At 34.0% G+C, this 27,450-nt stretch overlaps 1 long non-coding RNA gene across 1 annotated transcript; it reads right to left on the reverse strand.

Annotated features, from left to right (window-relative positions):
• Window positions 1-12,146: 12,146 nt before the first annotated feature.
• On the reverse strand, window positions 12,147-22,280 carry LOC116593125. Its single transcript, XR_004286763.1, has 2 exons — window positions 22,120-22,280; window positions 12,147-12,201 (listed from the first exon to the last, which is right to left on the reverse strand). It is a non-coding gene; the product is annotated as an uncharacterized LOC116593125 (long non-coding RNA).
• Between the last annotated feature and the right edge of the window lie 5,170 nt (window positions 22,281-27,450).

Here is a 27,450-nt window from a genome sequence, read left to right on the forward strand (position 1 = left end):
TTTTTAATTCAGAAAGGTGTTTCTGCAGATATACTTTTATATGCTTACCTCTGGTTCTTATCAATTTTTCTTTGGGTGTTTGAAGAAAATAACAAGGCACTTTTTTTTTTTTTTAGCCCAAAACGCTTGCTCCCATAAATCCTACATACATAAATAAGTTACAACACAGAATTAAGGGAAAAAAAAAAACCTTCGATATCAAGATGAGCTAAGAGAAAAATTTTTTAAAACTTTTCTTCTTACACTTGAAATAATGTTTATCTTTTGGCACTGTACCTTTTTACACTCGGAATTGCAGGGGAGACAAGTCAGTTTAAGATTGTCGGGCTTGAATTAAGCAGTTTGCAAATTGACAAAGATATACTTATTTTTTAAAACTGATTTTTTCCTTCACAGAGTCCATTATAATGCTATACAAATATCATTGTATAATGTAGATGTTGAGGGGTAGGGAGCAATAACATGGAAGAAGATTAGAAAAGGAAGAAAGGTGGGAGTGATCTTGTTGGTTTCTGATTTGACACCATTAACTCCTTGATAAAAGGTTTCAAAAGAGTAAAACCCTTACACCTGCATTCTGGTGTCATTCATTTATAACTTTTCCCAGATTCACTTTTATTATAAAAGCATACATGACAGTTAAATCCAGGGTCTCTGAAGTTAGACTCTGGGTCATTTACTGTTTGTACAACCCTAGATGATTAACACCTCAGAGGTAGTTAAATGGTCTGTAGAATGAACACTAAAATAATGCTATCTTCATAAGGAATTGTGAATGTAAAATAAAATGTAAATTGCTTAAAAACATGTTGGGCATTATGTAAGTATTCAGTAGACATAATATATTTATATATACATGATGTAGGAGAAATTCTAGTCTTTGAACTCAAACAATCTTGATTTTCAATCACTTATTCTTATCTTTAACAAATATTGAAAGTATTTTTATTTTGTGTTGCGAACCTGAGGTACAATGATAAAGGAGTCCAGTCCATCTTTCAGGAGCTACTTAGTTGAGGTAGACAGATAAACATAAATATGAGAGCCATGATAAAAATATCCATAGAATTCAGTGGACATAGCCAAAATAGAGTGGTCAGTTCTGTGTGCAGAGAAGGGAAAACTTTGTGGGAATTTGACCCTTCATTTAGGACTTGAAAGAGTACTATTTATTGTCAGATACAGGTGGAGTGAAGAACATTTAGGGAGAGAGAAAAGCATGATTAAGAATATAGAGGTATGAAATGACATATTGTATTATTATCTGTTAAGTTATTCCTAAAAGCTAGAGTGAAGGAAACAGTGGTTAGAAGCTGGGGATGGGATGGAGGAGAGGCTGAAAAACAATTTATGATCACCAAAGGCCTTTTTCAGAGATATTATATTAGGAAGTCTTTTTGGCATCAGTGGGGAAGATAAAGCAGAATGTTACAAAACTACAGTCAGGAAGGTAACTCATAGATGATTTGTAGTTCAGGTTCATAAACTCATGAACTAATACAAAAAGAAATGAAAAGGAAGGAAAAGAAACAATTATAGTAAATACATAGGAGTGAAATTTATAGGCTTTGTCTGGGTTACAATAAAAACCTCAAAGAATGACGGATAAAATGAAATAGATTATTTAAATAAAAAGTACCTTATAAGATATAAAGCTTTATAAGATTTTCAGTTGTTATCCACATTCAAGATTATATAATCAATGGCTCTAAACACACAATTAATATGCTGTCCTACAAAATATAATTGTTGTTATATAAAGTTTTTAAGTTTTCCAATTTTATTTTATTTTATTTTATTTATTCTATTTATTGCTTTAAAAATGACTTTATTAACTTTGAGACATGTGAAAGTATTCTTCTCTATGGTATTTGGAGATTGTAAATTGGAAATAGATTATTGGTTGAGGAAATGACAGTTAACATTTTATTAGTTCATAAAGTAAATTGTCTTTTAAAACACAACATTTCTGGGGCACCTGGGTGGTTCAGTTAGTTAGCACCTGCCTTTGGCTCAGGTCTTGATCTCAGGGTCATGGGATCAATCCCTGCATCAGGCTCCTTGCTCAGCGGAGAGCCCGCTTCCGCCTCTCCCTCTGCTTCTCCCCCTGCTTGTTTTCTCTCTCTCAAACAAATAAATAAAATCTTAAGAAAAACACCTATGATATTTTGGTCTTTGGAGACTGTCCTGCTAACCCTAGTATATTTGTGAAAACAAATGCCACCATGATATCTGTTTCCATAGAATTCAAGCTTCTTGTATATTTAAAACCTCTAACTAGATTGACAAAACCTCAAAATTTTACCAGAAATACAATACATAAATGTGTGCACTTATACAATTGGATCAAACTAAAGGAACTGTTGAGGTAACAGAGTTATAGATTTTTACAGTGTTTTAACTATAAGAATAAAGTTTAGAAGCGTAATTCAAAATAGACTTACATAGTATTTATTTTTGAACTGAGGTTCAGCTTGTTTTCACATGCATAGGTGACTGAAAAGAATAAAATTAGTTTTCAAGTGAAAATCATTCTTTTCATAGAGCTAGCTAAGGCCTTTGGTGGCCAAGATCCTTGACAGAACACTGCCCTATGTGCACCCTAGGTTTTGACTCATTTATTGTTGGAGAAATCCAGCCATGCCTGGCATGAGTTTAAAAACATTCAGACATCTTGTTCTTACATTCCACATTTTGGGGCCATTTATCCATTGACATTAGGTCTGCCACATCTGTTCATGCATTTAAATGAAAGTTAAAGACCTCCTTTTTTGATCAAGTTTTAGTGTTTTCATAATTTATATGCACCACACTATTCTAGAAGAGTTTGTTCAGAGTAATTTTCTCTGTTTTATCTGTCATTGGTATTTTTATGCCTTTTATTCCACAGCCTTTAAGATGTGATGTGAATAAAAACAGCATTCTAAATAAAGATTGATTGTCTGGTAACAGTTACCTGATAAACAATAGTCTTTACATGAGACTAAAAACAATACTATAGATGTTAGCTTAAGTGATAGAATGGCACATATCTTAAATTTTTAGAGAGTACACAAAGCAATATCCTTACACACATGTTAAAGTTAAATTGGGAAATATTTTAGAAAAAATATTTTGACAAATATTTTGTACAAATTTCTAAAAACATCTGTGTATAATGCTTTCTTCATATAGGTGTCAGTACCAAGATTTTTTTCTGATGGAGTTTGATTCCTATTGAGAGGAATGTCTGGTTGGGATTGAATGGAGTCATTTCCAATCATGTCCATGGGTCAAAAATCTCTCTTACTTAATTTCCCTTCCCTTAGTCTTTAGTAATCTTTTAAACATCTTTTTAATCTACTGGAAGAAGGTGAAATGTTTGGGAGAAAAGCTACTGGCTTTTCCTATACAAATAGGTTTGTTGAACTTGCATTCATGTTATTTCATTAAAAATATGTGTATCAAAGGAGCTAGATATTTTTGGTATTGACCCTCAGTGGGGAAATGAACTTATGTCTACAAAATAATAACATAAACAGCTCTTAAAATTTGTGTCAAGATGTAATGTTACTTGAAGCATAAGGAAGCACAAAAGTAAAAAAAAAAATAATGCCAATATAGTATAAATAGAAAAGCATCAATCACCAACAGAAGAAATGGAATGTGTCCCAGAGATACTCAAATGAAATAGTTCCCCATATTTAGTAAACACATAAACACATGTGCACTTACTCTGATATACTGTTTCTGTAATTTAATAAAACCTTTTTTTTTTTAAACTCAGGAGAGTTCCTATTAAATAGGGGTTGTATTTTTCCTCTCTAAATACCTCATACTTATGTATTTAAGAATATATTCAACTCTTACAAATGTGTTTTTTTTATTTTTCTGAAAGATTTTTAAACATGTTTATTTGGTACACACACACACACACACACACACAGAGAGAGAGAGAGAGAGAGAGAGAACATGTATATGAGAGAGCATGCACAAGCAAGTGGAGTGGCAGGCAGAGGGAGAGGGAGAAACAGGCTTCCCACCAAGGTAGGACCCCAATGCGGGACTCGATCCCAGTACTCTGGGATCATGACCTGAGCCAAAGGCAGACAGATGCTCAACTGACTAAGCCACCCAGGAACCCCATTATGTATGTGTTTAAAAGACTTAAAGTAAGAATCTCTTTTCTTCAAACGATTCCTAAGTTAGATCTTGAGTTCTACTCACACTACACTCAGTTCCAGACTTGAATGTCTGCCTGCCTGCATGACATCCCCATTTGGTAATTTGGCATCCCTTAGACTTGAAAATAAAAATACATCCTAAATTACATCACTCTTCACTTCCTGAACCACTACCACTATCATGACTATGTCATCATTACCATGCCACCATCATGTCCCACCTCATTTGTGACAGTAGCTCCCTAACTGGTAACTCTGCTTAGACTCTTTCCTCTCTATAGTTCATTTGACTTAATGTAGACACACACACACACACTCACTCACTCACTCACTCTTAAAACTCTAATATTTTTCCTAAGTATTTAGTGCAAAATTCCAGCTCTTTATTTAGGCCTACAATGTATAATCTGATCATTGACTCCCTTTCCAATCCTGTCTTCTCTGACCACCCACTATGCTCCATCAATAACAGCCTTTTTACTCTTCCTTGACAAGCTTTTCCTCATCTCAGACTGTTTAAACTAATTACTCACTTAGTATGAAATAATTTTCACCCACAACCTTACACAGTTCTCTCTTTCCCAATATTCAGGTTTTTTTCTCAACTATCTTATCAGAGAGGTCTTAATGCGAATATTGAGAATGACCTCTTTACCATTTTCTGTACCCTCACTTGCTCTCACCTTATTTTATTTAATTTCTTTATATATCCAGTATCTATCTGCAACTATATTATTTGTTTATATATTTATGTCTTATTTTCCTCATTAGAATATAAGTACTGTATTTTAGGCACTTTGTCTTAGTAACTGCTGTATCTTTAGCACCTAGAGCAATCCCTGGACATAATCTGTAAAGCATGAGTAAATGAATAATTAAAACTATATGGAATTAAGTTTTTCAACTTCTTTCTCTTATTTTCTTTTAAGATTTTATTTATTTATTTGACAGATAGAGATCACAAGTAGGCAGAGAGTCAGGCAGAGAGAGAGAGAGGGCAGGCTCCCTGCTGAGAAGAGAGCCCGATGCGGGACTCGATCCCAGGACCCTGAGATCATGACCTGAGCCGAAGGCATCGGCCCAACCCACTGAGCCACCCAGGTGCCCCTCTTTCTCTTATTCTTATACTCTAACATATGAATCAGGGAGGTAAGATGTGTGAAGTATGTATAGGTGTCATTGATATTATTGCCTCTCTATTATTCTATGATCTTTTAGTGTATCAATTATATCTATTTGCCTTATTTTTTTCATTTTGAATAGTGTAGATATAATTGTTTGAAAGATGAGAAATTCACTTCTGTTTCAAAGTTGCAGTAAAAGAGTATATCTGAAAAGAGTTGAATATATATGGGGAATACTTAATAGTTATACTGGGGTTAAAGGTATATTAAAATGTAAGTCTTTTTTTTTTTTTTTTAAAAAAAGCAGGCATATGTCCAAAAAGGTTTACTATTTGATTTTGTGTTTATGAGAAACTGAAAAAATGAGATATTAAAATATTTTTAAGGAATAAATCACTTTATCAAATAAGTACATGTCAGACTGTAGAGTGCATTGGCTACTATTGAAAATGCTAACAGCTCTCTGTAGGCTCACATTTCTTCTCTTAGAAGGAAGATTTGTTACAATCATGAATTTTCAAGTATTTTATTAACCTCAGCTCCCACTCCAAATTTTACTGTTTTACTTCTGTTTTGAAAACTGCTCTCTTAGAATTACTTTGAGAATTTTTAAAAAATGAAAATAATTTGTGAAAATGGGACTCTGATCTTAGACATCATTATTTCACCTATCATGGCTTGACGCACTATTAAAAAAAAAAGCATTTTCTCCGTGAGTTAAAAATTGATCCATAGGGAAATACACATATCAACCCTTTGAAACCTTTATACACAAAAACGTTCAAGAGAAGGTTCATCTCGCTCTTTATATCCTGATCATTGCTTCCGAGATCAATTACCAATGTTCAGCCTTAAAACTGAAATAAAGAGCAATATAAATTGAAAGGTGGTGTTCTCTTCAGAGAAAGTACAGAGGAAATCCTTTCTGACTGTCTTAGGAACTTCAGGGAGATACTCTAGTAAAATGTTGAGGTTGGCACTTGTTTTTATGGTTTTTAGTATTGAGCTAAACCTATTAAATTTATTAGCTCCAAATATAGCTGGAAAGACAACATAGGCGGATGGAAATACATTTAATTTCAAGGCATAAATGATAGTTGGAGCCTTATCGTGTAAGGGGACTATTTTAAATCTCTTCACAGAGTGGCAATAACTTCATCTAAAATTTGATATAGCTATAACTTACTCATAGTATTGTGGTAAATATTAAATGCAGGATATCAATTTTATAGGTTTTAGTGTACTACATAAATGTTTTTATTAAAATACATTTCATCATTTCATTGTGTGTGTGTTTTTTTTAAAGGTTTTATTTATTTGTCGGAGAGACAGAAAGAGAGGGAGAGAGAGCACAAGCAGGGGTAGTGTCAGGTAGAGGGAGAAGCAGCCTCCCTGCTGAGCAAGAAGACTGATGCAGAACTCATCCCAGAACTCTGGGATCCTGACCTGAGTGGAAGGCCAATGCTTAACTGACAGAGCCACCCAGATGTCCCTCATTGTGATTTTTAATAGATCTTTTCACTAACAGCTATGTCTTGAATTTGAATTTCAATGCCTTCTTCAATATTCTCCATAGCAGTAAATTTTACTTTGGGATACTTAGGAAGAAAGCAAAACAAAGCCAATGCCTTGCTTCTCATGTAAGTCTAGGTTACATTTATTTTTCCTCTTTCCTCTAATTTTCTTGACATGTAGAAATGTGTGAGAAGAGAAAGATCACAGGATGCTTATTGGGAATAGCTCATTCTTCACTGACCTGCTTATTTCTATACCAGCTGGTCTCACATAGTGGTGTAAGCTCTGGGCTTCTGGCCACTAAAAGAGAGAGAACTTTCTATGGTACTTCATTGTGAATCAGCCTATAGAGATGCTCTGCCTTGAACTGTCTTGCCTGAAGAGTTTATCAATTCAGTTGGGGATGGATTTTGTAAGGTAAATGGGAACTAGAACACAATGTCATTCTTATAGTTCAGAATGGTTAGTCATATATTCCCTCCCTATCTGCCCAAATATCTATCTACTATGTACTTTTGTCTGCCTATTGTATCAGAGGATTTTTATTTACCTTTAGTGATTATTTCACATGGGTACTGTATCAACCCCTAATATATGCTTAATATTTTTCCCAATTTCCTTTAATATAATCCCCATACATGATGGTGTATTCCAAAGAATAATATAATTTTTAGTAGCTTTATTTGCAATGATGATATGCAAATGTTTACTTAGTGAAAGGGGATAACAGAGTTAAAGAAGGTTGAAAGACTGGAAGACTGATAGGGAGGACAATGTAATATCCATAGAAGTAACTGTTCCCCTTATTTCCTAGAAATGTGTCTTCTTGAATGGAATTTATATATTATACATTTCAGGATGTATATAGTTAAATATACCCACTGCTTTAATTCTATGCAGTCTTCTCTCAAGAAACCCTCCATAGTTGTTTCTTTATTTTCTTTGTTTATTTCCTTAATGGTTCTAAATCATTTCTAAGATAAATGATTATGTTAAAATGTTAAATCATGTCACTCCTCTGGAGGAAACTTTCCAGTGGCTTTCTATCTAGAAGTAAAAGCTAAAATTCTTTGTCCTTCAGAACCCTGCAGTATCTAGCCCGGATCATTTCTCTAAAGTCATCACTTAACTCCTTTTGCTTGCTCTCTTCAAGTCACACTGTTTTGGTTGCAGTTCTTTGAACAGACCAGATTCACTTTTAATTTAGTGTCTTTTCATTGGCTGTTCTTCCACCAAAATACCTTTCTCCCAGATATCCTTATTACTATCTTTTTTATCTCCTTCAAGTCTTCGTTCCAGTTCTTTATGAGTTCTACCTTGTTTGCCTTACTTAAAATTGCAGCCCTGCTTCCCTGCACCCCCCGCCCTGCCACTGTCATCAACTCTTGATGATGCATATCAGGAGATTATTGCCCCAAATTATAGTAGGTATACTTAATTCTGAGTTATTTCAGTAAACTTATTTCACTTGCACCACCTCACTACAGCGCATCTATTACTAAACCTAAGTTCTTCCATCCCACAAACAGGGAGATCTTTACTGAATCACTAGAGTGGGGTAATGCTCAGTGTTCTGATTCTCTATTACCTTCCATTTTCCATTTTGGACACTTCATCAATTTTTCCTTTGATATCTTGGTAGAAAGTATATATTTTCAAGTTTATGGCTATCCACAAAATCCAACATGAGCCTTATTTTATCACCCATAAGTGAATTAAACATAGTTTGATTTCCCCATTGCTTTAGTGGTAGAAATCATACACTTGTCAACCAAAGTAAGTTAGATTCTTCTGGTTTAAAGTAGTGACTTATATAATTAATACAATTTTCCCTTCTTCCTCTTTCTCTGTCGTCACAACAGGCCACCTAATTCCAAAGTGGGATTGGGAAGGTAACTTTAAGGAGGGGATATTTGCTTTTTGGTCCATTCTCTGTTTCATTAATTTTAGCCATGGTGTGACTCATTTTGTCTATAGCATGGCCAGTCACTGCTCCTTCTGCATATTCATTTTTTGTTTAATATTTTAATTTTTGGATAGTTTCAGACTTACAGAAAGGTTGCAGTGATAGTGCTGAGTGTTCCCATATATACCAAACCTAGTTTCCCTTATTAGCATCTTACATTAGTATATGACGTTTGTCATATTTAAGGAACCTGTCTTGATCCATTATTATCAGCTACTCTCTGTGTTTTTATTCAGATTTCATTAGTTTTCTGCTAATATCCTTTTTCTGATACAGGATCTTATCTAGGATACCATTTTGCATTTAATTGCTGTGTCTCCTTTGGCTCTTCTGCTCGTGACAGTTTTTTAGACTCCTTGTTTTCAAAAATCCTGAGAAGTACTATTGAGTTATTTTGTAGAATGTCTCTCAATCAGGACTTGTCTGATTTTTTTTTTTTTTATGGGTAAGCAAGGCTTAGGAGTTCTGCAGAAGAACCACAGCACATCATATAAAGGGTACATTCGTTTTTATATATAATTTAATTTTTTATTATGTCATTTTAATGACCATACAATACATCATTAGTTTTTGATGCAGTGTTCCATGATTCAGTGTTCAGTACTCCATGCAATCCGTGCCCTCCTTAATACCCATCACTGGGCTCACCCATCCCCTCCACCTCCCTCTCAAATCCTCAGTTTGATTCCCAGGGTCCACAGTCTCTCATGGTTCGTCTCCCCTTCTGATTTTCCCCCTTCACTTTACTCTTCCTTCTCCTAATGTCCTCCATACTATTTATGTTCCACAAGCAAGTACAACCATATGATAATTGACTTTCTCTGCTTGACTTATTTCACTCAGCATAATCTCCTCCAGTCCCATCCATGTTGATGCAAAAGTGGGGTATTCATCCTTTATGATGGCTGAATAAAATTCTACTGTATATATGGACCACATCTTCTTTATCCATTCATCTCTTGAAGGGCATCTCAACTCTTTCCATAGTTTGGCTATTGTGGACCTTGCTGCTATGAACAATGGGGTGCATATGGCCCTTTTTCACTATATTTGTATCTTTGGGGGTAATTAACCAGTAGTGCAATTTCTGGGTCCTAGGGTAGCTCTATTTTTAATTTTTTGAGGAACTTCCACACTGTTTTCCAAAGTGTCTGCACCAAATTGCATTCTCACCAACAGTGTAAGAAGTTTCCCTTTTCTCCACATCCTCTCCAACATTTGTTGTTTCTTGCCTTGTTGATTTTTGCCATTCTAACTGGTGTAAGGTGGTATCTCAATGAGGTTTTGATTTGAATTTCCCTGATAGTTAATGATGATGAACATTTTTTTAATGTGTCATCCTGTCTTCATTAGAGTAGTGTATGTTCATGTCTTCTGCCCATTGTTTGACTTGATTATCTGTTTTTTGTACTTTACCTAGTCAACTCTTCCCTGTTTGTTTCCATACCTTTGGCAACAACTATTCGATAGTTTTAACTTCTCCATGCCTCTGCTTTTGAATTTCATGGTCAGGTTTATAAATACTATGCTCTGTCTAGTGATAAAGACTCCATCAAGATTTCTTGGCTTATTATATTCCACTGACACTCTCAAATACTTCTTCAATCCTTCTAAAGACTGCCTTCTTTAAAGTTTGGCCCTCTGTTTTAAGTTTCTTTGAAACCTTTAAATTTCTTCGAAAGTGATCCACTTGAAACAATTCACTTATCCGTGCCTATTCTTTGTCTTTGGTGCCATGCTGGATGTGGGGCTTCTAAATCATTGTATGAGTTCCTTCATTCTTGATTCCATTGTGTGCTATTGATCTATTTCTTTATTTTTATACCAATATCATATTGACTTCATTATGGTAGCTTTGCAGTAATTTTAGAAATTAGATATTATAAATCCTTCTACTTGATGCTTTTTTCTTTCAACATTGCATTGGTCATTCAGTGTCATATAAATTTTAAGATCAGTTGTCCACTTTCATGAAAACACCCGATAGGATTATAATTGGGATTTCATTGAATTGATAGGTCAGTTTTGTTAGATCTGGCATCTTAACAATATTGAGTCTTTCAATTCATGAGCATATTATGTCTCTATTAGTTTTCTTTAACTTATAGTTCTTAGTAAAGAAATGTTGTAACTTTTTTGTCAAGTATATTTTCTTGTATTTGATGTTTTTTATACTATTGCAAATAAAATTATTTTTAAGAACAAAGTTTATATTCGATTTCTCAATACTAGAATTTCTACTGGATCTTTTTAAAAAAGGTTGTATTTCTTTATTGTGATTCTATCATCACTTCATTCATTATAATCACATTTTTCTTTAAGTCTTTTAGCATATTTTGAATAGCTGTTTTCTTGTGTGCTAATTACAATATCATGGCAGTATTGTTTCTATTTACTGATTTTTAAAAATTTATGGGTCATTTTTATGCTAATTTTCATGTCTGGATTATATATATATTTTTATTTATAGGGCCTGGTTTCATTTTCACAGGGCTGCTAAATTAGTAGTGGATTCTTATTGATTCTGTTAGTGCTGGTTTTTAGTCTTTGTCAGGGTAAGCTTCTTTTAATTTTGTCCTTCATTAAAAAGTGATGTTTTCATTCCAAAGGTATGTCCTTTCTGGGCTCTCAACTGAACAGCTGAAATCTTCATTGTCTCTCTGAATAGGCCAGGATTGCAATATTTTTCATCCTTCAGTGATTACAGTTCTCCATTCAATCTTAGGCCAGCATCATCTGCCTTCTATCAATTCTAGTAGGTCTTTTTGTGACTGTGCACGGCACATTCCTCACCCAAAGACCAAGGTGTCTCCTCAAAGAGACTTCTTGGAACTTCTTTGCAAATTTTTCGTTTTCAGGAGAGCCCTAAAATTCTATCCACTTGAGCAATATATATTTCTGGTCACTGCTTCTCCAGCTTAACAATGTCACTACTTCACTTTAGGATCCATTTCTCTGGGACAAGTAAATAAAGCACTCCTATGTACTCCTATGTATTCTTCTTTGAAGAATTACAGGACTGCTTTGCCTATTGTTCAATGTATTAAAAGAACAGTCCTAGATATTTTGTCCAATTTTATTGTTATTTGGAAGGCAAGTAAGATACCAGTTATTTTTTCAGTAGTTGGAAACTGAATTGCTACAGTAAATAGACTTTTAAAATTATTATTTTAATGCTGGAAATTTTTGAATGGGTTGAAAAGTAAATGTGTATAATTATTCATTTATCACTCTGAAACTTTAACAGCCAATAATATTTCCTGACATATTTATGACTCATTTTTGGAAAATAATTGTGCTATTGCTAAGGTTTTGGGAAGCTCTGGATTATAATATAAACTTTATGCTGTAATTTGTTGAAGAGTTGTTCTTTTTTTCCTAAGCCAAAGTTTTGGAATCCCAGATAGTAATTCTATTTTGCAGGTATCTGATCCTGTGGAGGAAACATAGTCACACTTTAATGAACAAAAGTCTGAGTCTGTTTTCAAACTATTTTGGACTATTTTTGAATACTATTTTTGTTATATTTTTGGGTATTCCCTTTTTTGGGTAAGGAAGCATCATCTCAAAGTCTTATTTAAATACAAAATGAGCAGACAACTAAAGGTATTACTAAGAAAGAAAAATACACATGAGAATAAATATCCAATAAATCAATCACTTCTCTAGACTCAATATTCCATGGGCAGAGACAACTATTTCTTTTCTCCTTTTATGTACGCAATATACCATCTGAGAGTTGTGTTAATTTTTCTTAGAGTCCTGGAATACAATGCAGGAATACACTTTTATGTGTATTATCTGCCTTAAACAGAAAAAAAATGAGATTTGGAAAATAAAACTAATTTAATATTTGTCATGCAAACTTCCACCTCTATATCTCACCACATATATACTTAGGGAAACTTTATTTTAAGAGGGAGGAAACCCAAGGATTTGGCTAATGTAGCAACAACTAAAATGTTTTTAAGAAAACAAACAAGAAAAAGTTCCTAAAGTATTAAATTTTTAGAAGGTTAAAGTATAAGGATGGTGCTACTTACAATAAAGCAAAGGCCCTTGGTGACGTGATGATGCACTTTCCTCCTCCAATTTCAGTATTTACTATATGACATATCTTGAGGATACACTGACTTTTTTTTCCTGATAAATATATTTCAGAAAAATGAGTTTTGTGTTGACTTTTTTTCTAAAAATGATTTTCTAATGTGAATTTTAAGAAATGAACCATTATAATATAACATACTGAAAGTAGATAAAATTCCTGATGTTGACATATTGGACATATGACCTAATTCATCATAGATTGTGGTGTCCATTTATACGTTTTGATGATGACTTTTTTTTAAGTAGAGGTGAAAGGAGGCCTGATTTCCCATTGTGATATTGGCCTCTCCTTGTTATAATTTGTATTTCTAGGATTTTTGAGAAGCTAGAGGGTACAAATATTATCAGAATCTTATAACAAACTAGACTTTGATTTATTTTTTCTTCTATTACAATCCTATTTCAAGGAATAAGTAACACACACTATGCTAATTACTGAGAAGTTTTATGAGGTTCTTTTTAATTTTATTTTATTTTAGTTTTTAAAGATTTATTTTAAATGTTTTTTTTTAAAGATTTTATTTATTTATTTGACAGAGAGAGATCACAGGTAGGTAGAGAGGCTGGCAGAGAGAGAGAGAGAGAGAGGGAAGCAGGCTCCCCGCTGAGCAGAGAGCCCGATGCGGGACTCGATCCCAAGACCCTGAGATCATGACCTGAGCCGAAGGCAGTGGCTTAACCCACTGAGCCACCCAGGCGCCCCTTTAAAGATTTATTTATTTGACAGACAGAGATCATAAGTAGGCAGAGAGGCAGGCAGAGAGAGGGGGGAAGCAAGCTCCCTACTGAGCAGAGAGCCTGATGTGGGGCTCTATCTCAGGACCCTGGGATCATGACCTGAGGCGAAGGCAGAGGCTTTAACCCACTGAGCCACCCAGGTTCCCATTTTCTGAGGTTCTATAGGTCAGTGCAGTTCATTACATTTTGAAATGAAAATGAAAATGAACTATTATGTAATTATTACATAATTTTATGTAATATGTTTTTATGTAATATGATTTTATGTTACCAATGTGCTTATTAATACTTTTATATGCTGACAATCAACAATAAAAGAGGCAACTAAACAAACTGGTGGAAATAAGATGGCTAGTGTTTCTTAGGAACATGAGGAGAAAATGAATAATATACATAAATGGAGTATCCAGTTTGACTATGGAGTAAAAGAAACTAGGGAGTGCTTTATAAATATTAAACCTCTTATCATGATCATCACATATTTATGGAAACTTATGGTATCAGTAAGGCTTACACGGATATAAACTGGAAGTATTTATTTTTTTCCTTCATTAAGAACTTAGAGCTATATAGTCCTGGGATTGTGTGATAGTGCAGCAATGACAACTGGGACACAGATCACTCTGTCATCCGAGCCTGCCGTTATTGGTGTGTGGCTTTCATCTTTGCAGAATCAGAGTGGATGCTGTACTTCAAGATATTACATTTGCTTTTAAAGCAGGAAGAACAGTGAAAGAGCTGATTGTTAATGTGCCATCCCATTCCATTAACAAGCTTTCCAGGAAGAAGCTCCACCTGCCTACTTATATTTTCATCTCAGAGTGAAAACTGGGCCATATGGTCACCTCTAGCTGCTTGAAAGTCTGGGAAAGGTAGTATTTACTTTTCCACCTACATAAAGAAGGCAAAAGAGAAAAGTAGTCAGAGAAGCAAATTCACAATATCTGTCATCACTAGTATAAGCAAACCAAGGGATTATGACTTAATGAGCTGGAGTCCCCTATTGCCAGGAATAAAAAGTTGGAAAACACTGTATCTGGCAGAATAATTGCTCTTATGGAGAAACTCATTTCAGGAAGAAAATGTTTTTTAGTAGTAGGTGAGTCTATGTGAGGAATGGGTAATAATTTGCTCCCAGATGTCAACAAAGGAAGCAAAGCTATTCTGCATGGGAAGTTTTTAACTCTTTAGAGAAGAGGGGAGAGTCAGAGATACATCAGAGTACAAACCCTGAAAAGGGTGACGCCTTTGTATAAATCTCTAAGACTTCAGTAAAGTTACTACATTCACAAAATGCTTGTTGTGATTTAATTTTTTTCAAACTACTGAGTCTCCATTTTGTATCTTGTCTGACATTAGGGTAAGGCAGGAGGGTATGAAATGGAGAAGTTACAGAAAGAGAAGAAGTGAGCCTGCAGGAGTTTACATGTATTATAGAGGGAAATCTGGACTGTCTCTAAGGCCTGGAGTGGGGGTGGGGTCTTCTGCAAGTCATATTTAAGTTGTGGAGTTAAAGATAGCTTCCAGGACAGGGAAAACCAAGCTGACATATAGGCTACACACAGAAAACCCGAGTTAGTAATTAACTAGGAATTCAGAATCTTTGCAGAAATTCATGCAGAGAGAGAGAGAGACAGAGAGAACTATGGAACGTGTGCTCACGCATTTGTGTGTCTGGTTTAAATCTCTTTGATGCTGGATTTTCTTTTCAAGTTATCATTGCTCTTGTTGGGAGTTAAAAGGGAAACTTTGCCAAGGGTAACATTTTTCTTTGCCTTTTCTTTATTGCTGTTTTATCAGATAACAGACTGAAAGCCAATTTTTCACTAATTCCTTTGAGAAAAAAGTTTTCTTAATTTTGTTTTCCAGTATGATTTAAATTCCTGAATAGGCACTAATTTAAATGGTTCCATAATATCCATTGCATCTTTACATCATGATTTCTTTAATCAATTCTTTGTTCATAGGCATTAGCTTCTTTCTAACTTTTTATGGTAAAAGACTGTACTGTATGACGTATGCCTTTTTATACTGATATGATTATTCTCCTTAGGTATATACTCACAAATTCCAAAAGTATATGTAGTTTATATTTTAGATAAGCCATCAAAATACCTACCATTAAAATTATACTAATTGAACTTTCTACAGACAAATTTTACTTGCTTTTATTGATTATAACCAGAAATAATTTCTTTTCATGTTTGTTATCTAATTGATTTAATTTAGAAGTTTCCTATCTTATCTTTTGTCCATTTTTCTCATTTGTGAAAACTCTATGTATGAGGATTTTAATATTGTATTAAATATTTATATGTATGTTGCAACTGTTTTCCTACTTTGTTATTAGTATTTTAGCTTTATTTCTTTTATTTAGTGTGCTAATCAAAGTCTTTCAGTTTAGATTCAGAATATATTAGTATTCAGCTATGCTGTTTCTGGTTTCATTTTAGAGCTTTTACTATCCATTGATATAAATATGTTTGACATATTCTTGTGGTATTCTCATATTATTATTGTCATTTCTGTGAATGTGAAATTTATTTTGAACAGAGTAGTGAATCCAGCTTTATTTTCAAAGTGGCTAATGCATTATCTTAATATTAGTTATCGAATAATTACAACCCTAAAGATTTTAAATATACCATGAAAACTTCTGTTAATTTCTGAAATCTCTATTATGTTCATTTAATATGCATGATAGATGGTCCAAGTAATTTTCCACTAGTAGCAGAAGTGGTCCTCTGGCTATGAGAAACAATTAAAATATATTATATGGTATACACTTAATTATACAACTTAAGTCTAACATACTGCAAGAGGGTTTTAATAGTTTCAAGAGGAGACACTCTTATCATCATAATCCCATTTTAGCTCTGTCAATGAAATTACATCATACTGGGATTCTTCCTTTAGGAGTTTAACAGCAGAGACCTGATTGAACTCTCTCTAACATAGGATTTCATGGAGAAGGTCAGAGAGTTAAACCATCCCTTTATACATCTTAGCTGCAGCCTTGAAACAAGTCTATTACTTGAGTTTGAATAACTTTAAATAGCAGGGCTCTGTTTGTCTGAGTTGTATATTTCCCCAAACTGTTTTACATGGGAATGCTTTGCATTTTATTTTTTTTTAATTTATTTTTTAAAGATTTTATTCATTTATTTGTCAGAGAGAGATAGAGAGAGCAAGCACAAGTAGGGGTAGCAGCAGAGGAAAAGGGAGAAGCTCTCCGTTGAGCAGGAAGCCCTATGTGGGGCTCGATTCCAGGACCCCGAGATCATGACCTGAGCAGAAGGCAGAGGTTTAACCAATTGAGCCACCGAGGCATCCCGGGAATATTTTTTATTTTAAAATTCTCTCTTATTGTATCAAAATATAACAAAACCCAAGACTTATATCGTTTGAATTAACCAATATTCATAATTTCTTTTTCCTTGTATATATTTGATAGTTGTTTTTATTCAGGCAAAATAATACCACAAAGAACTTTTAAAGATCTTGTTTGTATATTCTTGCTATATACTTCTATTTAGAACCACACAATTTAATTATAATAGCGTTACCCTCATTTTTGACAGTTTTTGTATCTTTGCCCAATTATTTTTCCCACAGAATTTGAAAATACATCCTTCCAAGAAAAAAAAAAAAGTTCTGTCAGCACATTAGAAATGTTGGTTTGATTTTATTGTTTAGTTTTGGAGGAACTTTCATCTTTACAAGATTGAGTTTTCTTCTCCAGGAAAAAGCTATATCTATTAAAAATCAATTTTCATATCTTTCAGAGAAATTTTAAAGTTTTCACCCCATATAATCCTTAGGTGTACAAGTCTTACTAAATTTTATAACGAGTAATTTTATTTTTTGAACTTTTTAAAAAAAATTTTATTTATTTACTTGACAGACAGAGATCACAAGTAGGCAGAGAGGCAGGCAGAGACAGAGAGGAGGAAGCAGGCTCCCCGCGGAGCAGAGAGCCCCATGCAGGGCTCCATCCCAGGACCCCAGGATCACAATCTGAACCAAAGACAGAGGTTTTAACCCACTGAGCCACCCAGGGACCCCGTGAGCCTTTGTTTTTAATGGACACTTTCTCATTTGTATCTATTTCTATTAATAGGTGATTATTTTTATAGAAAATTGATGTATTTATTGTATTTTTTCTTAAGCTGATTAATATTTAACCAATATTACCATTTTAAGTATTTTTCAGATGTTTTAAATATAAACATATTGTCTGTATTAACATTATTATGACTATTTCTCTTCAAATTGTCCATAAAAAATTATTGAGGGATTGTGGTTATCCAATCATGCCACTATGAGTAGCAAATGATTTTACTCTTTGTCAAATGATTAAAATGCTACATCACAAGTGCTCACCGACTACCATTGATATTAAGAAGCCATTGATTAAAATATACTTGTTGATTTCTGAGATTTAAAAATGTTAAATAAATGGGAACCTGAGAATCAGTAAAATACATGGTTAGATTAAATATTTATGTGCAATACTTATATATCATGAAGATTTAAGACAAACATTCTTTATTTTTAAAGAATGATTTCATGACAGGCAGAAATTTTGGTTCAGTTTTTTTCACAGTACTTTGCATATTTCATTCTGCTGCTTTCCGATCTCCATTCTTTCTCATGAGAAGTTACCTACTTATTATTGTTCCCATGTATATGATGATGAGTAATTTATTTCCTTGCTGTTTTTACATTTTTCTATCTCTTTGCTTTTAAATAGTTTGATTATAACCTCTTTGCTTTTATGATAATTTGGGGATGCTGAGCTTCTTGGATTTATAGGTTAATGTTTCACTGAAATTGGTAGTTTTCAGCCATTGTTCTTATAATAAACTTCATAGCTCTTTCTCTCTCTCCTCTCTTCTTAAGATTAACGTTACAGGTATGTTGGCACACTTGATGTTTCTCCAAAAGGTCTCTGAGAATATGAAATCCTCCTGCATAGCTGGTGGAAATGTGAGATTATGCAGTTATTTTACAAAATATATTTCCACTTTAATTTAAAATATTAAATGTAAGCCTGCAGCTCAGTAATTTAATACCTAGAACTCTACTCAAAAGAAACAAAAATATATGCCGACACAAATTTGAATGTGAATGTCCATAAAACATGACTCTGTGATAATAAAAGTTGTAAACAATTCAAATGTCCATTAGCCAGGAGATGGATACCAAAAAGATTTATGCCCGTACAACAGAATATTACTCAGCAAAAAAAGAACAAAATAATGATTCATGTTACAATGTGGAAGAATCTCAAGAGAAGTCTGGCAAGTGAAAGTAGTCACATGCAAAAGACTGCATATTTTGTGATTCCCATTATATGCAATAAACAGGCTTAGTGAGACAGAAAACAGGCCAGTGTGCATGGAGCTGCACCATGGTTAGATGAAGTGTTAAAAATCTAAAAAGTGTTAAAATACAGAAAACGCAGAAGAGGAAGTTTTAGCTCCCATCTAACAGAAGATCTAAAGTAGATAATAGAATGTGGAGAGACGGTATATAAAGTTACAATTTTTATAACTGAAAATAGACAAATTATTGAAGGGAACAATGTGTTTCTAGAAGGAGAAATAAGAAGAAATCCTTTCAATACATCTTAGAGTGAAAATGAATATGATTCATGTAAAGGATTTTATTTTTGAAGTAGACAAAGAGAAATGATAGGTAACAGGTTGAACCATATCAAATTGCCCTTTTCTGTGAATCAAAAACAGTCAAATAGCTGTAATTTCATATACGGTTCAACCTTTTACAAAGAAACAACAGTACAACTGTTTGGAACTTGGGAGGTAAAACTAGCAGTCTTTGCCACGCATGTGAAAAAACAAAAACAAAACCTGCAAACCTAATAGCGTGTAAGAGCAAAAGCACTTGCACATGAGTCTGTGGGCAGAATTCACAAAACAGGTATGTCAGGCAAATTCAAAAGCATTGACAAAGCATTTGCTATGCAAAATAAAGTCTTCAAACCTAGAAGTATAAACCTAATGAAACTAAGAACTAAATAAAGACAACTTCTAGCAAACACTGTCAAATTTTAGCTACCCTCCTTAAAGAAACTTCAAAAGAAACTACATTTACACATCTACTACCATGGAGGAAATTTTAGTAAATTTCTCTCTAAAATGTCAAATTTATAAGTAAAGCTATTCTTGATCTAATTTACATATATGTAACACTATTAAAAATACAGAGAATACATTTCCTTTTAAAAGCACATAGAGTATTTTCAAAGGATAATTATAGTTAGTCATAATTAAATTTTCCTTTTAAGTATTAATAAAATGTGAATCAGGGGAGAAAATAAAGAGATTCTAAAAGTGCAACAAAAATAGAAGAGTTGGGGCGCCTGGGTGGCTCAGTGGGTTAAAGCCTCTGCTTTCGGCTCAGGTCATGGTCCCGGGGTCCTGGGATCGAGCCCCACATCGGGCTCTCGGCTTGGTGGGGAGCCTGCTTCCTCCTCTCTCTCTCTGCCTGCCTCTCTACCTACTTGTGATCTCTGTCTGTCAAACAAATAAATAAAATCTTAAAAAAAAAAATAGAAGAGTTAAAGAGACGCTTAAGTATTTTTTAAATTCCTAAACTCATTCATTCATAAGAAATGAAAAAAGAACCATGATGAGACATACTTTTCTCTATGAGATTGACAATAACTACTAAGTTTGAAAAATAGTGCTAACTTGAGCGAGATAAAAACAGCACTTCAACTATTGTTAAGATGGTAAATTATTACAATCTTTTGATAGACTATTTGGCAAAAACTACATACGTTTGACATGGCCATTTCATTGCTAAGAATTTATACTATTTTTTCTTCTTTTTATTGGGTGACTTTTCCCCCCCATTTTATTTTGTTTTACTTTCTTTTTCATCATGATAAATATACTCTTTAACCCTCATCTCCTACTTTCCCCATCCCCTCCTTCCGCCACCCCCTTTCCTTCTGGTAACCATCACTTTGATCTCTGTAGTTTAGAGTCAGTTTCTTGGTTTGTCTCTCTCTCTTCTTTTTCTTTGCTTGTTTGATTTGTTTCTTGAATTCCACATATATGTGAGATCATATGGTGTTTGTCTTTCTCTGACTGACTTGTTTCGCTCAGCATTATACTCTCTAGCTCTATTCATGTTGTTGCAACATGTTCTTTTTATGGCTGGATAATAAATAAACAAAACTGGAAGTATCACAAGTCCAGATTTCAAGTTATATTACAAAGTGGTACTAATTAAGACAGTATCATATTGGCATAAAAGTAGTCACATAAATCAATGGAATAGAACAGAAAGCCTAGAAATAAGCTCACAGGTGTATGATTGATTAGTCTGTGACAAGGAGGAATGAATAGATGATGGGAAAAAGTCGGCTCAACAAATGGTATTGGGAAAACTGGACAGACACATGCACAAGAATGAAACTGGACTGTTTTCTTTCACTTTACACAAAAACAAATTCAAAATGGATTAAAGACCTAAATGTGAGACCTGAAACCACAGAAATCTCTGAAGAGAGCAGAGGCAGTAATCTCTCTAGGATCAGCCATAGCGACATTTTTCAAGATATGTCTCTTGAGGCAAGGGAAATAAAAGCAAAAATCAACCACTGAGACTACTGCACAACAAAGGAAACAGTCAACAAAAGTAAAACACAGCCTAAGGAATGGAAGAATATATTTGCAAATGATATACCCAATAAAGGGTTAGTATCCACAATAAATAAAAAAAAGTGATACAACTTAATACCCCTAAAACAAATAATCCAATTAAAAAATGAAAAGAAGACATGATCTCCAAAGAGGACCTATAGATAGCTAACAGATATATGAAAAAATGCTCAACATCAATCATCAGGGAAATATAAATCAAAACAACAGCTGTCACCTCATACCCATGAGAATGGCTAAAATCAACATCACAAGAAACAAAAGGTGTTGGTGAAGATGTGGAGAAAAAGGAACCCTTTTGCACTGTTGTTGGGAACACAAACTGGTACAGACACTGTGGAAAACAATATCTGATACAGATACAAATATAATTCAACACCCACAGGAAAAAAAAAAAAACAATTAAAAAATGGGCAGAAGATGCAAACAGACATTTCTCCAGAGCATACAATGCAGATGGCCAAATGATACGTGAAAAGATGCTCAACAGCTCTCATCATCAAGGAAATGCTAAGAATTAATTCTAAGGATATAAAGATATTCCTGTGAAAGTATATATTGTATATATTCCCAACTGGAATAAACAAGCAAAAAAAAATAATAATAAGAGAGAGATGATAGCATTATTTTGATAGGAAAAAAGTAAACCAAGGGAAAATCTAGCTGACCTTGCATTTGGCAATAACTTATTAGAATACAAAATATATGATCTATGAAAGAAAAGAATGGATATATTGGTGTATTACTTTGCTAAGGCTGCTGTAAGAAGGTACAGACTAGGTAACTTAAATAATAAAAATGTATTTATTCACTCTTCTGGAGGCTAGACATCTGAGATCAAAGTGTTGATAGATCTGGTTCCTTCTAAGGGCTGTGAGGGAAGAGTCTGTTACAGGCCTTCTCCTTGGTTTGTAGATGGCCTTCTTCTACCAGGAGCTTCACAGCCTTTTCCCTTTGTACATATGTGTACAAATTTTCTTTTCCTATAAGGACACCAGACATTGGATTAGGCCCCACTCTAAGGAGCTCATTTTAATGTAACCATCTCTGTCTCGACCTTGTCTTACAATATGGTCACACTTTGAGATACTGAGGATTAGGATTTTAACTTAGGAAACTTATTTATTTATCTATTTATTTATTTATTTATTTATTGAACAAATATTATTTATTTATTTATTTGACAGAGAGCGAGTGACCACAAGCGGGCAGAGCAGCGGGCAGAGCAGCAGGCAGAGGGAATGGAAGAAGCAAGCTCCTTTTTGAGCAGGGAGCCCAATGTGGGGCTCAATCCCAGGATCCCAACATCATGACCTGAGCTGAAGGCAACTAACTGCTTAACCAACTGAGCCACTCAGGCACCCCTAACTTGGGAATTTGAGGGGGCATATTCACTCCATAACAATTGGACTTTGTTAAAATTAAAAAAAAAAAAATCTGCACTGTGAAGGACACTGTTGAAATGAAAAAGACAAAACAAAGTTTTGGAGGAAATCTTTGCAAAGTGGATATCTGATAAAGGGCAAGTAACCAAAATATAAAAAGAACTCTTAAAATTCAACAAGAAAACAAATGACCTAATTAAAAATAAGCAATATCTGTACAAGATATTTTGCCTAAGAAGATATGCAAATGGAAAATAAGCACAAGAAAAGATGCTCAACATCCTAAGTCATCAGGGAAATGCAAATTAAAACAACAATGAGATACCAATACACATCTATTAGAATGATCAAAATCCAGATCACTGACAACACTAAATATTGGCAAGGATATGGAATAACCAAAACTCTTATTCACTGCTGATGAGAATGCAAAATGGTAAGCCATTTTGGAAGGCTGGTGGTTTCATTCACAACTAAACATAGTCTTACCAATGGATATAGCAATCATCTTCTTCAGTATTTACCCAAATGAGTTGAATATTTGTGTCTATACAAGAATCTGAACACAAGTGTTCATAGCAGCTTTCTTCATGATTGCTAGAACTTGAGGGCATCCAAGATATCCTTCAGTAAGTGAGTGGATAAACAAACAGAGATACATCTAGACAATGAAATATTATTCTATGATGAAAAGAAATGATCTATCAAGCCATGAAAAGACATGGAGGTACTTTAAATGCATATTTCTAAGTGAGATAAATCAATCTGAAAATGTTGTATACTATAGGATTCTAATTACATGACATTGTAGAGAAGTCAAAATCATGGAAACAGTAAAATAATCAGTTGTTGTCAGGGGTTGAAGGTGAGAGAGGCAAGGATGATTAGGACAGAATGAGAGAGTCTTAGTGTAATCAAACTATTGTGTAAGATACTATAATAGTAGATACGTGCCATTATATATTTGTTAAAACCCTTAAGTGTACAAAACACTAAGAATGAACCCTAATGTAAATTACGGACTTTGGTTAATGACAATGTATTAATATTAATGTATTCTTGGCCCATCAATTTTAACAAATACAGCACAATAATGCAAGATATCAATAATAGAGGAAACTAGGGGGAGGGACTGAGGTATATGGAAACTCTTCGAGCTTTCTACTCATTTTTTTCTGTAATCCCAAATCTGCTAAAAATAAATCTAACCAAAAAAGTGGGAATAAACCAAAAAACCCTATTTAATAAATAATTATGATATAATGAAATACTATATAACTCCTAAAAAAATTAGGAGATCTGAATACACTAATATGGAAAAACTGTAAGAGAGAAAACAAGGTAGAGCAGTGTTTATATTATTATATTTGTATAAGTACAATTTATATGAGATGTATATATATAATGGTCTACATACTTTTTTAATGAAAAGATGTGAAAGAATTGTTTATAGTCTTTACCTTTATAAAAATAACTATGGATTGGAATTAAATAGATGGTAGGAAAGAGATATAGGCATCCTACTGTATCCTTTTTATTGTTGGAGTATTTTGATTATACAAAAATTAAGTTCAAAGTTAAAAATACTCTATATACATAAATTATATACATTTGCTAAAACTGACTATGGAATGAAAGGGACATACACGATTTTAGTAAAACTCAAGTGCTCATTGAGAAACTTGCCTTTGCTATTAATTTAAATGGACGACTTTATAATGAATTACTTATCCATGGATTACTTATTTGATAGTTACAATGCTCTTAAATATGAAATCGGAAGGGACAGGACAGACCTGTATGGCATTGAAAGATGGATCAAGGAAGTTCTGAATTAAACTGGATATGAAAATTAAGTTTGATTTCCTCTGCATTCAATCTTTTGATACAGAAAGTGCTGAAATGGACTTTTCCTTTACACAGACATGATCAAGATGGAAAAAAGGAGTGGGAGAAACAAGAAAAAACACTGTTGGAGCTGCTTAATATGTCCTCAAGAAAAGAAGCAAAGAGAGCTAACATTGCACAAAGAATCTTTAAGGCTGTGGCTACACAGTTATTTTCTTGGTTATACATACCTCCTCATTGGGTCTTAATTTAATTTACATTCAATTAAATTAACATATAGTGTATTATTAGTTTCAGAGGTAGAGTTCAATGATTATCAGTTGTATATAACACCCAGTGCTCATCACATCATGTGCCTTCCTTAATGCCCATCACCCTGTTACCCCCACTCCCTCCCCCCTTCTCCTCCAGCAACTCTGTTTGTTTTCTATGGTTAAGAGTCTCTTTTGTTTGGTCACCCTCTCTGATTTCATCTTTATTTTTTCCTTCCTTCCTCTATGCTTCTCTGTTTTGTTTCTTAAATTCCACATAAGAATGAAGTCATATAATTGTCTTTCTCTGACTGACTTATTGGATTTTAAGTGTCAAGTAAATTCTATTAAGAAACAGTATCAGTATTGTAAATTCTTAATTTTTATAGTAGGAGTTCAAGTCAGCAGATGACTGAATACTGCTGGTGGTGTGGTAGTCCCTAGAAGCCAGATCAAGAAAAAAAATGATTTTTTTTCTCTTTTGCTTTGTTTTCTTATGGGGAACATCTGTGATCTCACATGTATGTTAAATTTTAGGACTTAAATGATGCATCACTACAGCCTCTGCTAATGATTAGGAGCTTCAGAGAAGAGGATATTTTTATTCAAAGTAGAAGAAAGATAAAAGCAAAGAATTTTGGATGCTCTCTATTTGCATAGATACGTTAATAGGTCTTTTAAGCCTATATTTGACTATAAGACATGACTTATTTTCTACTGATACAAATAGGCTATTTACTAGACTAAGTCTGTAGCTACACTTCCAAGGTTGAAAATAAAAGCAAAATGGGGGGATTTCTCTGTACATAGTTCCAAGCAGCTGGTGATCCGCAGTCAGGACCATTGCTCCAGTGGGGACAAGCAAACTGTGTGTGTTTCTATTCTGTATTACTTCCTTGGGGATGGATGGTAGAAGAAATTTGACCTTTTTTCAGGCAATGATACTAGCATGAGGGGTCCCAGCTGAACATCAAAGTCAACTTGAGAGTAATGTATGCAAGTCATAACACTTTAATTTGTGGCTCTGATGAACCCTGAAATAATGAACAAAGAAATGACACTGCCTAAGAGAAGAACAAATCAGGAAACTAGTTTTGGTGAGTTGTCCCAAGCACTGGTGTCTGGCCCTGCTTCTGAGTTTTTATGTACATATAATTGAAAGAGAATTGTTATAGGCTTCTCCGTACACATTAAGCTCTTAAAATGTTTTTGTTCATGTAGCAACTTTGAATATTACATCCTGTGGACAACAGATAATTACTTGAGCTCTCTGCTTTACTGATTCTTATCAGACAAAACCTACAGGACTTCTTAACCTCAAGGACTGAACAACAAGAACTTGGTACCTATAAAAGGGACCTTGAAGTCCTAGCATCTCAAGTTATAAATTAAGAAAGTGACATTAAGGATGAGTGTTTATGTGACTTGCCTAAAATCAGTGACATTTGTTGTTGATCTGCATTAAACTCAAAAGGATTGTGTGACTGGTCACAGCTTTGGTAGGTAACTAAATGGGCAGAATGAAAAGTCCTTTGTTTTTTTCCCATTGTAAATTAATTTCCCCAGTCTGAGAAGTATCTGAGAGCAGAATGACACTCTTCACTAACTTAGTAGAGCAGTCAGTCAAATACTGCCGTCTGTTGCCATGTGGTGCATTGTGGAGCTGACACACTTTCAGCCTTTGAAGAAAGGGCATGTAATTGCATCAGTGTGCCATGAAATCCATTTAAATCTGGCAAATGTAGTGCAATTCTTTGTTAGCAATTATAAATTCACAGTGGTAGGTGATAGGAACAGAGACAGAAATGGGATGTCAGGAAAAATGAGGATCACTTGCTGGCAACTGTCTATTCAGTTGCCAAAAAATTAAACAGTTTGAGCTTCATTGGGGTATTAGTGTTACTGCTTAGAAACTAGCAGTTAATTTTTATACCCCTTGCTGTCCCCACCTTTGTTCTCATGAAGCAAACAGATTTAGTTTCCAATGAACAGAGTGATGCCATAATAAAAGAGAGTACATCTCTGAAGGAAGATTATATATATATATATATATATATATATATATATGTATGTATGTATATGAAGTATTTCTGTCTAAGATTATGGTGTTTTAAACTCCACCAACAGGAATATAATCAGGAGAGTAAAAATAGAGATTTTTTTTAACCTAAATACAACTGTCCAATATATAGCATAGTGTGTGTGAGTGTGCTGTTCTTGTTTGAAATTATGAAATTTTCATAAAGACTTTGGCAGGGCATATATGTGCAGAAAAGTGAAAATGTTAAGGCTAACACAATGGAAATATTCAGTTTTACACTGCATTTAATTCTTAAGAAGCATCCTTACTTTTAAAAGTCAAATACGGTGCAGCAGTTAAACTATATGCCTCAAACACATGGTCCATTTTGCCTTTCCTGCTGTAGACAAATCCCATGACTGCTATTCAAGTGGGTGGTGGCTAGTGAGTTAAATAGATGAGGTAACATAATGCACTTTACATAAGTCTCCCAAACACATCTTAAAGCCCAACCTTTTGTATGCAAAAATAATTCATTGTGTAAAACATAGGGGATACTAGAGGAAAGTTCTTTGACCTTGTTTTCTCTTTTTTTCCTTAACCAGAACACTTAATCAGCTCTCTGGCTTTTCTCTGTAC

The sequence above is a fragment of the Mustela erminea genome, chromosome 6 (genome assembly GCF_009829155.1).
Source record: "Mustela erminea isolate mMusErm1 chromosome 6, mMusErm1.Pri, whole genome shotgun sequence".
Lineage (NCBI taxonomy): Eukaryota > Metazoa > Chordata > Mammalia > Carnivora > Mustelidae > Mustela > Mustela erminea.